This window comes from Arvicanthis niloticus, chromosome 23 (genome assembly GCF_011762505.2).
Source record: "Arvicanthis niloticus isolate mArvNil1 chromosome 23, mArvNil1.pat.X, whole genome shotgun sequence".
Taxonomy (NCBI): Eukaryota; Metazoa; Chordata; class Mammalia; order Rodentia; family Muridae; genus Arvicanthis; species Arvicanthis niloticus.
Genome location: NC_133430.1, coordinates 8,873,986 through 8,887,822, shown reverse-complemented (window position 1 = coordinate 8,887,822; position 13,837 = coordinate 8,873,986). Strand labels below are relative to the sequence as shown.

The 13,837-nt window shown below is 45.9% G+C and overlaps 2 long non-coding RNA genes across 4 annotated transcripts in view; one reads left to right on the top strand and one right to left on the bottom strand.

Moving 5' to 3' along the window:
• The window catches only part of LOC143436773 (uncharacterized), a 60,063-nt gene extending 58,665 nt beyond the window's left edge, over positions 1-1,398 (bottom strand). For all 3 annotated transcript variants that reach the window (XR_013106571.1, XR_013106573.1, XR_013106572.1), the window contains exon 1: positions 1,279-1,398. This is a non-coding gene — a long non-coding RNA (uncharacterized LOC143436773). The remainder of the gene's footprint in view (positions 1-1,278) is intronic.
• Positions 1,399-2,182: 784 nt separating this feature from the next.
• Positions 2,183-13,168, top strand: LOC143436612 (uncharacterized). The gene is made up of 4 exons (XR_013106510.1): positions 2,183-2,270; positions 3,092-3,280; positions 7,654-7,693; positions 12,912-13,168. It is a non-coding gene; the product is annotated as an uncharacterized LOC143436612 (long non-coding RNA).
• The last annotated feature ends 669 nt before the right edge of the window (positions 13,169-13,837 follow it).

The window sequence follows — 13,837 nt, the reverse complement described above, 5'->3', positions numbered from 1 at the left end:
GGGGTGTATAAGCAGTTGGAGGTCAACCAGGAGTATGAGGCCCAGCCTCGAAAACAAACAAACAAACAAACAAAACCCCCAATCATATAAACAACAACAAAACAACTGTGCTGGGCAGTTTTGTGTCAAGTTGACCCAGAAAAGAGGAAGGAATCTCAGTTAAGAAAATGCTTTCATAAGATGAGGATGTAGGCAAGCCTGTGGGACATTTTCTTGATGAGTGATTGATGGGGTGGGGGTGGGGGTGGGGGGAAGGCCCAGCCCATTGTGAGAGGTGCCATCTCTGGGTTCTAGAAGAAAGTTAGCAGCACCCCTCCACGGCCTCTGAATCAGCTCCTGCCTCCGGTTCCTTCCCTGAATTCCTGTCCCAACTTCCTTTGATGATGAGCAGTGACGGTGGATCTGTAAGCCAAATAAACCTTTCCCCCTCCCCCTAGGCTGCTTTTAGTCATGGTGTTTCATCATAAGACACTATTCCATCTAAGACACTACTCAAAGCAACAACTCATAAACCCCGAACCAATAACAACCACCACCACCACCTCTAAACAAAAATAATGTCTTCAAAGAGATTGCTTGATCAATTTCCTGATGGACAAACTCTTGGTCTCTTGGCCTCTTTCCCTAACACACTGTCCCTTTGTGACCGGCTTCTTTCGATTCCCAGTTCCGCTATGCAGAGCCTTCCCTAAGCCTTGCTTGTTCCCAGTGTCTCCTGAGCATGCCTGAGGTAGACTTGATTTTCCCCAGGACTATTATCTAAGTCTCAACCTTCAGGTCTCTTCGGGTAGCTCAAAAGGAGGTCCCAGAAGGTCTGCAGAGTCCCGTTGCCTGTGTCAGGAGCATGCCCTGTAATGAGCCAACACCCTGCAGTGTATACTGTGGGAATGGGGTCTTGCAATGCTATTAGCCTCAGCCATGAGTTAATGAACAGCATGCATGCCCTGTGCTCACTTCTCTAATGGAATGGATTGCAAAATAATGAGATTCTACACACTGGCCTCTCTCAACACTGTGGAGGACATGGCACCTCCACCCCAGAAGTACTGGTGGGAGAATTCAGGGGTCTCCTATGACTACTGAGCACCTGACTTGGAAGAATGCCCCAACTACAGCTTCCACTACCCGAATAGGATGGTAGAGTACCACTCCCTGCCCCACACCTCTAAAAGATCGCTGCAGATCTGTGAACAGGAGGCAGCAGAGCAGCCTCTATCCTGAGTGTGCTCAGTGGGGTGCTCCAGGACCCCACTGATAGGGATCGAAGTTCACTAGTACCTGCACAACAACTCGCTGTTGGATCCTGCTCCTTCCCAGGTCTCCCACTGACCAGAGTAACCGGCAGAGGATGGCTGGCTGATGACTACCAACTGATAAGTCACCCCGGGCGGCGGCAGGAAAGTGTGTCTGTGATTACCCAATTCCTGTCCAGCCCCCAGATCACTCCTGCAGAAGGTAGGCTTAGGACTCTCAAACTTCCCTGGGACTTTTGTGCCCTCTACTCCCAGATTCAAGCAGCCACCACCTGAAGTGGACAGTGACATCCCACTTCTTTCTTCTTATAAAATAAATATACTTTCCAAAAAGGCAGGTGTTCTTCCCAGGGAGCAAAGGTAACTTCTGGCACTGGTGATTCTTGGTGACAAAGCAGCTCCAGGCCACCTGTGGGCCACCGTGGGCCACTTGGCATGCCTCTAAAGGAAAGAGTCTGGACAGCTGTTGTCATGGGAATCAGGGATATGCACAGGATGCTTTCCTTAAGGAGGGAGGGGCATAGATGCTTAATAAAGATCACAGGAATGATTGGCACCTGTTTCCAGATCATTCTACTAAAGAACAGGCACATACACACCCAGCAGTTCGGACAAGGGTACCGAAGCTAACCACAGGCAGAATAAAACCCAAATCACCACCAAATCTTGTTTTTTATTTACCTATGTGATCCCAGGCTTCTGGTTGCACAATTGACCCCCATCAACGTACAGTTGAAACACATCCTCTGACAGATATGTCTCTGGTAAACATGTTTGCACTTTGTTCTCCCACCAATCACACCTCAGCTCACCAGTGGAGCCACAAAGGAAAGATAACCTTGACCACAGCAGTTAATTTTTACCAAGCCACTGTGGTAAACAAGGGAGTTAGCATAGTTGCGCATAGTTGGGTTTTTTTTCCTGGTTCAGCCTTCTCAATATGTCTGTAGAACAACAAATAAAACATTTCCTTGGCGCCTTCGAGAAATGAATGGCTCGGTTTCTCCTGGCTGACTGGTAGGAGGGGGTACTAAATTACCTTGTGTTGATTAAAGACAAAGGGTCCCTGCCTCTAAGCAGAGAAAAAGATAAACTATGAGGTCATTTCTCAAAAGGAGGTGGCAGTGTGAGGGACTGAGCATGCAGGGCCTTCTCTCTCTCTCTGTCTGTCTCTGTCCTGGTCTCTGTCTCTCTGTCTCTATCTTTGCCTCTGTCTCTCTCTGTCCCTGTCTCCGTCTCTCTGTCTCACTGCCTCTCTGTCTCTCTGTCTCTGTCTCTCTCTGATTCTGTCTCTTTCCTTGTCTCTGTCCCTCTCTGCCTCTGTCTCTTGTCTCTCTGCCTCCGTCTCTCTCTCTCTCTGTCCCTGTCTCTATTTCTTTGTCTCTGTCTCTGTCTCTCTCTGTCCCTGTCTCTGTCTCTCTGTTTCTTTCTCTCTGGTCTCTCTCTGTGTGTATACATGAATGTATAATGCATATGTACATATGCATGGAAACTCTAGCCTTCGGTGTCTTCCTTAGTTACTCTCCAACTTGTATGAAGTAGGGTCTTTCTCTCTGTCTCTCTGTCTTTGTCTCTCTGTCTCTCTCTCTCTCTGTCTGTCTCTCTCTCTCTCTCTGTCTATCTCTCTCTGTCTCTCTCTCTCTCTCTCTCTGGAACTCACAGGCTGCTAAGTGAGCACCAGGGATTGGTCCTGTCCCCACACCTCCAGCTTTAGATGACAAGCATGTGCCACCAGGGCCCATCCTCTCTACAAGGTGACAGGACTCTGGGTCTCCTACTTGCTCAGCAGGCACTTTACTGATGGAGCCACCTTCCTAGCCCCAGCTTTTCTACTGCAGGACCAGGTGCTACACGATGCAACATGGGGAAGCCAGGACCACATCTCATCTTGAGCTGCCCTTGATGTCGACGTCTTACAAAAAAAGTGGACGGTTTATCCAATTTCCCATTGGAACAAATGTCCCACAAGGTGGTAGCGTGAACTCCGTCTTACAGCTCCTGGAACAGGGCCAGAGGGGTCCACACAGGTTTGCTCCTGGGCTATGGAGTAGAGTGAACTCGTGCACCCAGGCTGGGTGAACAGTGTCTGGGACAGTACAACCCAAACACCAGGATCTGCGCTCAGACCTGTTTTTAAAAGTTGGGTGTGGTGGCACATCCTGTAACCTGGGTGCTGAGGACAGGTCTGGTGAGGACAAATAGAGCAGGTCTCCATAGTCAGCCAATCCAGTGAAACAGGGAGCCCCAAGTTTAGGGAAATACTCTGTCTCAAAAATTAAGGTGTCAAAAAATTAAGGTCATAGAGGAAGGTGCCTAAAGCTGACCTCTGGCCTCTACATGCACACACACACACAGACAAACATTTTATGCTCACATGTGTATGCAATACACACAATACACTCATACACACACATGCACACATACTCACACACACACTCACACTCACATACACATACACACACACACACTTATACACACATACATACACACACACTCACACACACATACACACACACTCACACACTTATACACACATACATACACACACATACACACATACATACATACACACATACATACATACACACACACTCACACACTTACACACACATACATACACATTACACACATACATACATACACACATACACATACATACACACATATACATGCATACACTCACATATACACTCATACACACATACATACACACACACACACACACACACACACACAGTCCCATGATCCTTTGTTTGAGAAGAACATTGTTGTGAAAATGGCCCCTGTGTCCTCATTACCTGCTGCAGGTATTTTGTCCTCCTGCACTTTGGTGTCCTGGCTGTATGTTTTCTTTCTTTCTTTCTTTTTTTTTTTTTTTCTTTTTTCGTCAGTATATGAACCCATTGCATTTTGTTACACTGCCACTGATAAACACACATCCACAATCACACACACAACTAGACATATGAGCCACCCTACCCCAACCCCACAGCACAAAAAGAAGGCTGGAGCATGCCTGGAAAGAAGACCAGGCATGAGGACCCAGTGGCTGACTTCTGAGTCCCTGTCCTCCCTCTCAACAGATCTGCATGTAGACAAAATCACTCAGTGCCCAGTACACAATAGAGGCGGGCCCAGGGTCATCTCTAAGGTCCCTTCTCATTTTACATGCTATGATTCTATTAATATTGAGAATGGCTTTTACATGCTAAATGGAGTCCATGAAGGCTGACTATTTCCCGAGATTTAAAATGTCCCTCTGCTAATTGAAACTAATTCTCCAAACTGCACATTAAAAGCCCCGGGCTGATTTTTCTCTCTGATGGACCCTGACAAAGTGGCAATTGAGATGGAGAAGCCTGCCGGGAGCCTTCCCACCCCCTCCGCTTCTGCCCCAGAGAGTCTTCTAATTTATATTAATGCATCTTTGCTTTCTGGGGCAAGAGGGTGCCAACCATCCCCCAGCCTGTGCCACTGAAATTGGATAGTATGCTGCCTTTTCTCTCTTTCTCTGCTGAGAGCCTGGTAGCCTAATGGCTTTGCTGAACACTGGTGCTGCTGCCCAGAACAGAACCTGGCTCTTCAGGAAAAGAGGGTCCAGGGCCTACTGGTTTCCTGAGCAGGACCCAGAGCCTGGCAGGTCCAGGTCCCAGTGACTGGAGGGCAGGCTAAAACTGGTTGGGATATGACTCCATATGTAAAGTGTTCCGAATCCTAGCCTGAAGACCTGAGTTCGGATCCCCGGCACCCATATAAGCATCCGACATGCTTGTAATACCAGCACTGCGGCAGGGGAGTATGGAGGGCCCCCAGGCCTCGGCAGTCAGCCAGTCCAGCCAGAAAGGCAAGCTTCAGGTTCAGTGACAGACCCTGTCTCACAAAACAAGGTGGACAGGGATTAAAGAGGACACCTAATGTCAGTCTACATATATGCACATGTGTGCACATGCACATGCACACACACACACACACACACACACACACACACAAAAGTCAGGTAATCAGGACAAAAGTTGTGAGAGCCTGCCTTCAACTCTCCACAGCCATGCAACCACAAAGTAATCCCATAGTTCCCTGTGTCACCCAGCACCTTAAACACGAGGTGACAAAGGATGAAGTGGGAGGTGTCTTCCTCAACAAGATGCATTTTTAAAATTAGGCTAAAATGCATGTAACAGAGGATTTACTGTCACCACGGATTTTCAGCAGGCTGTCAATTCACTCCGCCCACTCACATTCTGAAGCATCTGCACTGGCTCCAGAACCCTGTCCTCCCAAATAGAAGTCACACACCTGCGGAATGTTGCCCGCCATCCCTCTGCACCTGGCCCCTGCATGGTGACCCGCTCTTGTGTTTTCCAATCTCCTCCACTGGATTAAACTGAATAAAGGCCAGGGACACTCCACAGGAACCTGTGTTTTGAAACTTTGTGGCCGTTACTCCACAGCTGTCTAAGCCAAACCCCAGAGAAGGAGCCTCCTGGCTATAATCAGACAGCCAAGGGCACTGGGGTAGCAAGGCCACTTTCCTGACACATCTCCCTCTTAAAAAGGAAAAAATAATTACTTAAACTACATGCTTACAGATGCAAGCGGCACTGTGTTGTCTAGACCATTCTTTCATAGGACTCTGAGAGACAAGAGAAGGACATGACATGACCCCTTATACGGCCACCATGTGTGACAGGTGTTAATATCCTAAGAGAAAGAGAAGATGGAAGATGAGGTTTCCATCCTGTCCCCATCCCCAGGACATTCTTGTCACTGCAGGAAATGTTAATTCACCCCCACCTCTAAAATTGGGGTTACTTTCCCCCCAGCTTCTTCTTCTCGCATGTTTACACCTACAGAAAGAGGTAGGCATGAATAATTCATAGTGTTGTTAGCAGTGTGTTGTGAAACATTTTCATAAATGCTCCTGCACCAGGGCTTGCTTTTGCACTCAACAGTATGTTTTCCCCGAGATGTAACCATGCCCATGCGAGTGCCTGTAGACGGAAGTTGTTTCCAATTTACTTTCCTATTACAAACAATACTGCAATTACGAGCAATTCTCTCTGGATAATAGACGTGGAAGTGGCATCACGGAGTCTCTGTGAACACGCATTTCCAATTCCAATTCTGCTTTGGATATGGACAAATTGCTTTCCAAAGTGGCTGAATTAATTCACACACCCTAACCAGCAGCGGGTGTGAACTGTAGCTCCCCCCGCCCCCCCCCGCCTTCTCTCTCGATGTCGTGGGCCTTTTCAATTTTTACGCATCAGATTGGTGTGAAATGTACTTCTAGGAGCCATAAATGGTGTTTATTTGATTATTAGGGCGGCTGTGCACTCTTCTTATGTGCACTGATAATTTTAACTTTCCTCTGTGAATTGCTTATTCTGCTGCTAGCGAGGGATAGCCTGCGGGCCAGATGTGGCCTGAAGGGTTGGGCTGTGTGAGACAGAAGTTTGCAAAGGGTCATAAATTAAAAAGAAAAGAAAAGAAAAGAAAAGAAAAGAAAAGAAAAGAAAAGAAAAGAAAAGAAAAGACCATAGGATGTGAGAGTTCTATCAAGGGGGGAAGCAGAGAAAACTGAGGTCTCCGGGGAGCAGTGCCCCTTACCCAGAGACCTCATTTACGTGTCTCATTGGTCGAGAGTCAGGAACCCCTCGATACTACTGACACACTCAGGGCAGACCGTCCACAGAGAACTAGCCCTAAAACAAAACCCTCGGTGACCTTTGGGTTTCAGATTCCCAGTCCACCTCTCTCGTCCCTAAACCCGAAAAGGGCACTTGTAAACCACCTCAGAGTCTCGTTTACAAAAGGAAATTCTTTAAGATAAGACAAATACACAAACCAGTTCATACTTAATCTTTAAACTTTGTGTGATCCTTGAGCCCGGCTGTTCATGGTCCCCTCTGAGCGTCAGGAGAGCACAGGCACAGCCATTGCTGAGGGACTTTGACAGGACCCTCCACTTGAGAAGCCTGGTGCTTGCTTTCCTCTTAAGCCAGTGTTCATCAGAAGGATGTACTAAGGCTTCCTGCCATCTTTACTGAGGAAACCCAAGTCCGCTCTGCTGTAGGATGACTTCTGCTGCATTCTTTTCCACGGGTGTCAGTATCTTTCAGCCCCACTGCTGCTCCACAGGAAAGAGCCCTGGAGCTTCAGATAGCGGTACAGTACTGTGTCTCCCATTGTCACAGGCACCACAGGGTCTGCTATAGGGACCCTGTGACTTTAGACAGAAAAGGGTCTGCTGGCTCCTTCTCTGTGTACTGACATAAGCTCTGGACACTGACAGTTTCTCTGAGCTGGTTCCCTCCCTCGTTAGCTACCCTGTTCCTGTTGTCCAGACACGACAAGCTTCTACCATCCCAATGCTATGGCCTAATGCGTATTTCCTATGTAGGGAAAGGAGCAACCTTCAGAGTATGTGTTCACACAAGCAGGTGAGTGCGTGTTCATGTGTGTACAACATATGTATGAGGAGGTCATTGGAGATGCCCACCTTGTTTGTTGAGACAGAACCTGGGACTAGCTGATTAGGCTAGGTGTTGGGGGGTTGGCCAGGGAGCCCTGCAAATTCCACATCTCTAATTCTCCAGGATTATGGGTTTGAACACTGTGCCTGGCTTTTTCATGTGGCTTCAGGGGTTGAACTCAGTTTTTTTTTTTTTTTTTTAATGAATATTTTATTTACATTTCAGATGTTATCTCCTTACCCCATCCTCCCCCCAGGAACCCCCTTATCCTAGCCCCCCTCCTCCTGCATCTATGAGGATGTGCCCACACCCATCCCCCACTCCCACCTCTCCACCCTTGAATTCCCCCACACTGGGGCATCCAGCTTTCATGGTACCAAGGATCTCCTCATCCACCTATGCTCAACAAGGCCATCCTCCCCTACATATACAGTTGGAGCCATGGGTTCCTCCCCATGTGCTCCCAGGATGATGATTTAGACCCTGAGGAGCTCTGGTTAGTTGGTACTGTTGCTCTCCTCATGGGGCCGCAAACCCTTTCAGCTCCTTCAGTCTTCTCTCTAACTCCTCCATTGGGAACCCCATGATCAGTTCAATGGTTAGCTGTGAGCATCCACCTCTGTATATGTCAGGCTCTGGCAGACCTCTAAGCAGACAGCTATATCAGGCTCCTGTCAGCATGCACTTCCTGATATTCACATCAGTGACTACCTTTGGTGACTGCACATGGGATGGATACCCAGGTGGAACAGTCTGCAGATGGCCCCTCCTTCAGTTTCTGTCTGAACTCACTTCTTTATACTTACACATCAAACATTTTACCAACTAGACCATTTCCCCAGCCTCTCATTTATTAGATTCTCTAAATAAAACTAATGCTGGGGCCGGAAAGATGGCTCCATAGCTAAGAGCACTTGCTGCTCTTACATCAGACCCAGAGTTGATTCCTTTGAACCCACATCTTGTGGCTCTCGACAACTGCCTGTCACTCTAGTCTCTAACCCCCTCTTCTGGTATCCACAGTCAACTTCATGCATGTGGTTGCACATACATACAAGCAAGCACACACACATACATATAAACTTAAAATTTAAAGTAAATAGATAAAAACTAACAGTTCTATTTGCCCTGTGCACTGAATGTTGGAGTGTTTTGCTTCTGAAGGAGCCACTGGTTCTGAACTGGCTCTTTCGGGGAACAAGTGGACAATGGGGCAGAGCACAGGAGGTGGCCATTTCTGGGAGAATGAGCAGCAAGGAGTCCAGCTGCCTGACAGAGGCACTGTGGGGAGTGGACAGGAGAGGAGCAGGGGTTGCCACTGACGAAGCAGCTGAAGTTGGGAGATGCTGAAGTAGCTGGTACTTACAGATCTGGGTATCAGGAAGGAAGGAGGGAGCTATGAGCACAGGACTCCCTTTAAACACTCACAGCTGCATATGCATGGGGCAGATGTGACAAAGCTGGGCAGAAAGCACAGGAGTGCTGCAAACTAAACAATTCCCAGGGCTCATTCAGGGATAGAATAAAGCTGAATTCACTTCAGTCAGAGTAGAGGGACCTTAAGGAACCCTGGGACTTTTAGGAATCCTCAGAACGTGAGGCTCAGCTAACTTTAGACAACAATGTCCCTTCTTTCCCTCTTCCTCCCTTCCTCCCTCCCTCCCTTCCTCCCTTCCTCCTTCCTCCCATCCTCCCTTCCTCCCTTCCTCCCTTCCTCCTCTTCCTCCCTTCCTCCTCTTCCTCCCTTCCTCCTCTTCCTCCCTTTCCCCTCTTCCTCTTCCTCCTTTCTTTCTTCCCACTTCTTCTTGAGATTTGGTTTTCTTATGTAGCCCGGACTGCCCTCAAACTCAGGACTCTCCTGCCTCAGTTTCTTAAGTGCTAGAATTACAGATATATGTTACCATGCCCTACCAGAAAATTTAAACATGCTTACAAGACAGAAAAACACCTAACCTTAAAAAAGAAACTTAGCTGCCTGCTAAAATAAACTTTAGTACTTGGTAAAAAAAAACAAACAAACAACCAACTAAACAAGATGATATTCTAATCTGAGTAAGATCCAGCATCCAGTGAAAAGGTGCCACACATCTGAATGAGCAGGAAAAAACACCCTGTAACTTGCCTGATGTGTTTGGGATCCCCGGGTTCAATACTCAAAACCGGAAAAAAATTAAATAAAATTTTTTTTAAGAAGATCAGAGAAACCATAAAAGCAACAAGACAGCAAACTGGAATCTTCAAACTGTTAAGAGAAAAATAATAATCCACCAGTGTAGAATTTTTTTATCCATGAAGGTTATCATCCAAAAGCCAAGAGGAAATCTTTTCTCAAATAAAAAGGAAAGAAAGAAAACATTTGCCATCAATAGACTTGCCTGGAAAGTTCTTCAGAGAAAGGAAAACAATTAGGTTGAAAGATTCAAACCTATACACAGGAGGAATGTTGGAGAAGAGATACAAAATGATAACATGCAGTATTTTCGTGTTTCTTTAAAATGCCTGAAACTTTGTATTTTTTATTTTATGTGTATGAGTGTTTGCCTACATCTATGTATGACAACCATGCAGTACCTGAAGAGGCCAGAAGAGGGCAACAGATCCCCTGGAGCTGGAGTTACAGACACTTGCGAGCTGCTACATGCATACTGGGAATTGAACCCAAGTCCTCTGGAAGAACAGCCAATGTTCTTAACCACAGAGCTATCTCTCCAATCTCAAATATTTTCATTTCTTCAGTGATTTGACAAATAATAGTTGGTTCAAAACAGCTGGAGCAGTATCTCTAGTGATTAACTTGAGCGGTACACGGGATGAGTGGTGTCTGTGTGGCCAGGACAACAGAGAGGAACTGAGTGTGCTTTTACAAAGGACCAGCATGCTCCATGTAACAGCATGGTGTCACTTGAGAGTGGAGCCAGCAGATTAGTAGGTGTACTGTAAATCTGAACACAGCTACAGTTAAAGGGTTTTTTTTTTCTGTTCTTCTTCAAAGATAGAAAATATTTACTTATTAATATACTTATTATTTGTGTGTGTATGTGTGTGTGTGTGTGTGAGAGAGAGAGAGAGAGAGAGAGAGAGAGACAGAGAGACAGAGAGAGACAGAAAGACAGAGAGAGACAGAGACAAAGAGTAGACTAGCCAAAGAGCAGCGTAAGGTGCCATCAGAACACCATCCATCTCCCTTAAGACAAGATCTTCCATTGGTTCGAAACTCATCAGTTAGGCTAGACTGGCTGGCACAAGCCTCAGGGAGCCTCCAGTCTCTACCTCCCCAGTGCTAAGATCTGAGGCACACCCCCACCCCCTGAGCAGCAGTTTTATGTAGGTTCTGGAGATAAAGCTCAGATCTCTGTGTTTGCAAGGCAAACATTTTACTGACTGAGCCACTTCTCTAGTATCTGATTTTTAAAAATTTTATTAGTCTGTGTTTATTATAAAAGTAGTAGGTTTCATTGTGACATTGTCATATATGATTAAGATGCATTACTCTCTTCTGTCCTGGTCTCTAACTCCCAGTAGTCCCTTCTTCCCAGAGCGCCCCCCTCCCTTCAATTTCTATTTCATATCTATGTACTTGTCTAGATTCTCATAGAGACAGAGGACTAAGAGCAGAAATGAAATACTAACACTGCCGTGTCATTAGGGCACAAATGGGAGATGAAGGAATATACTTCAAACAACGTTAGACTTTGCTATGCTGTGCTGCACATCTGGATAACATAGATGAAAATGGCCTTCGTTGAAATCAGGTGTAACAGAACTTACACTGGAAGTCATCCATCTCAGCAGGCGTGCTCCCATTAAAGAAGTCTGAAAGCAAAACAAAGGAACAAAGTAAAGAACCTGGTCCAGAGAGTTCACTGAGAAGTCCCTCCAAACAGAGACGATATGACACTAACGTGCTACAACCGCTCTCAGATACCCGAGCAGTGGAGGTGCTCCCTGATGCACGCTACGAGGCAAGCATTCTACTAAAACCCCAAAAGACAGATACAAGAAAGGAAAACCATCAAGCCAACGTGTCCCCCATGAACACAGGATCAAAAGCCTCCAAGGACATACTGCCAAATAAAACCCAACCCTGTACAGAGTTATCATCATGAGCAACCCAGACTCATCCCAAGAGTACAAGGATGGCTCGGTATCTGAAGATCAATACATGGAATCCAACACATCAAAAGACCAAGGAAGAAAAATAGCATGGCCATATCAAATGAAATATGTATCTAAGGCTTGAAAGATGATACGCGCTTATAAGAGAAAAACGTGATCATTCCCTTTCTGAGGCTGTGTTGACTCAGCAGGGATGGCTCTTCCTGGCTCCAACCATTTATCTTAAGAGTTTATAATTTCATTTTTCTTAACAGCTGAATGATATCCCATTGTGTACATGAATTATATTTTCATTATCCATTCGTCAGTTGATGGACATGTTGGCTGTTTTAAATTTCTGGCTCTTATGAATAGAGCATCAGTGAATAGTGACAAGCAGGTATCTCTGGAGCGATAGGAAGCTCCGTGGGTCCATGCCAAAGAATGGTACAGCTGGGTCTTGTGGTAGATTTTCTCAGCTTTCTGAAGAAACTCCACACAGATTTCCATAGTGGCTGAGCTCTTACCAGAACTGACTGAGTACTCCCCTTCCCCATACCCTTGCCAAACTGCAAGCTGTCATTTGTTTTTTATTAATATTGGCCAACCTGGCTGGGATCAAAGGAAATCTCACAGTAGTTTTGATTTGCATTTCCCCGGATGGCTAAGGATGTTGAACATTTTTTCTTTTCTAAAAGATTTCTATCTATTTATTTATTATGCATAGGAACACACCACTATTGCTCTCTTCGGACACACCAGAAGAGGGCGCCAGACCCCATTACAGATGGTTGTGAGCCACCATGTGGTTGCTGGGAATTGAACTCAGAACCTCTGGAAGAGCAGTCAGTGCTCTTAACCACAGAGCCATCTCTCCAGCCCTGAACATTTTTTTTAAGTGCTTCATCTTTTGAGAACTCTCTGTTTAGTTCTGTAACCCATTTTGAACTGGGTTATTTGTTTTCCTAATGTCAAGTTGCCATTGTTTGTATATTATAGATAGATACTAACCCTCTGTGTATGTATGTATTATATATATATATATATATATATATATGTAAAATTGTTAAAGATTTTCTCCTTTTTGTAGGCTGACACTTTGCTCAAATGGTGGTGCCATCAATTGCTGTACAGAAACTCTGTGACTTCCTGAAGCTCCAATTGGTCTTAATGCCTGCACTATCTGAAGTCTTTTCCTGTGCCCATGGGTTCTTCATAACACATAGCTTGTACACTTTGCATTGTGCATAACCACGCCCCACAGTGCTGACTAAATGCCAGGGGCACACTCTGGCTTGGATTCCAGTGTTGCACGTGATGACTCACACTGTTTTCATTGTTCATATGGTTTTCTGCCCTTACAGAAGCACATGGGTTAATTATGGAAAATAAACACCCAGAATCAATTCAAAATCAAGTGCACAAAACACAAATCTGAGGTCACCCTGGCAGTGCCTACCTGTGTTGCATGCTGTGATTTCATTGTAGGCTTGGTCTGAACACACACCAGATGCATTTTGCACAGGACATACCATTAACACCTCCCCCCGCCCCCACCCCACACCAACGAAAGTCATGTCAAAGAACTCCGCTCAGACTCTGAACCAGTGGTTCTCAACCTATGGGTCATGATTCTTTGGGCATGGGGTGGGGTCAAATGGCCCTTTCACTGAGGTCACATAAGGCTGTCAGAAAACAGATGTTTACATTATGATTTCTAATGGTAGCTAAATCCCAGTTATGAAGTAGCAATGAAAATGATTTTATGGTTGGGGTCACCACAACAGGAGGAGCTGTATTAAAGGGTCGCAGCATTAGGAAGTTGAGAACCCCTGCTTGAGGGTATAGTCTGTATGGGCTGTGAGGTCTTCGCTGTGCACACAGAGGTTTTTCTATTTGAGGAACACAATATTTCAGTGCTGGAAAACCTGACCTTCTAGTATTTTCCTACCCTCATTCCTCAGAGTGAATCAAATTAGACTGTCTTTGGATTGGACTGGGTTAGAATGTTTGATT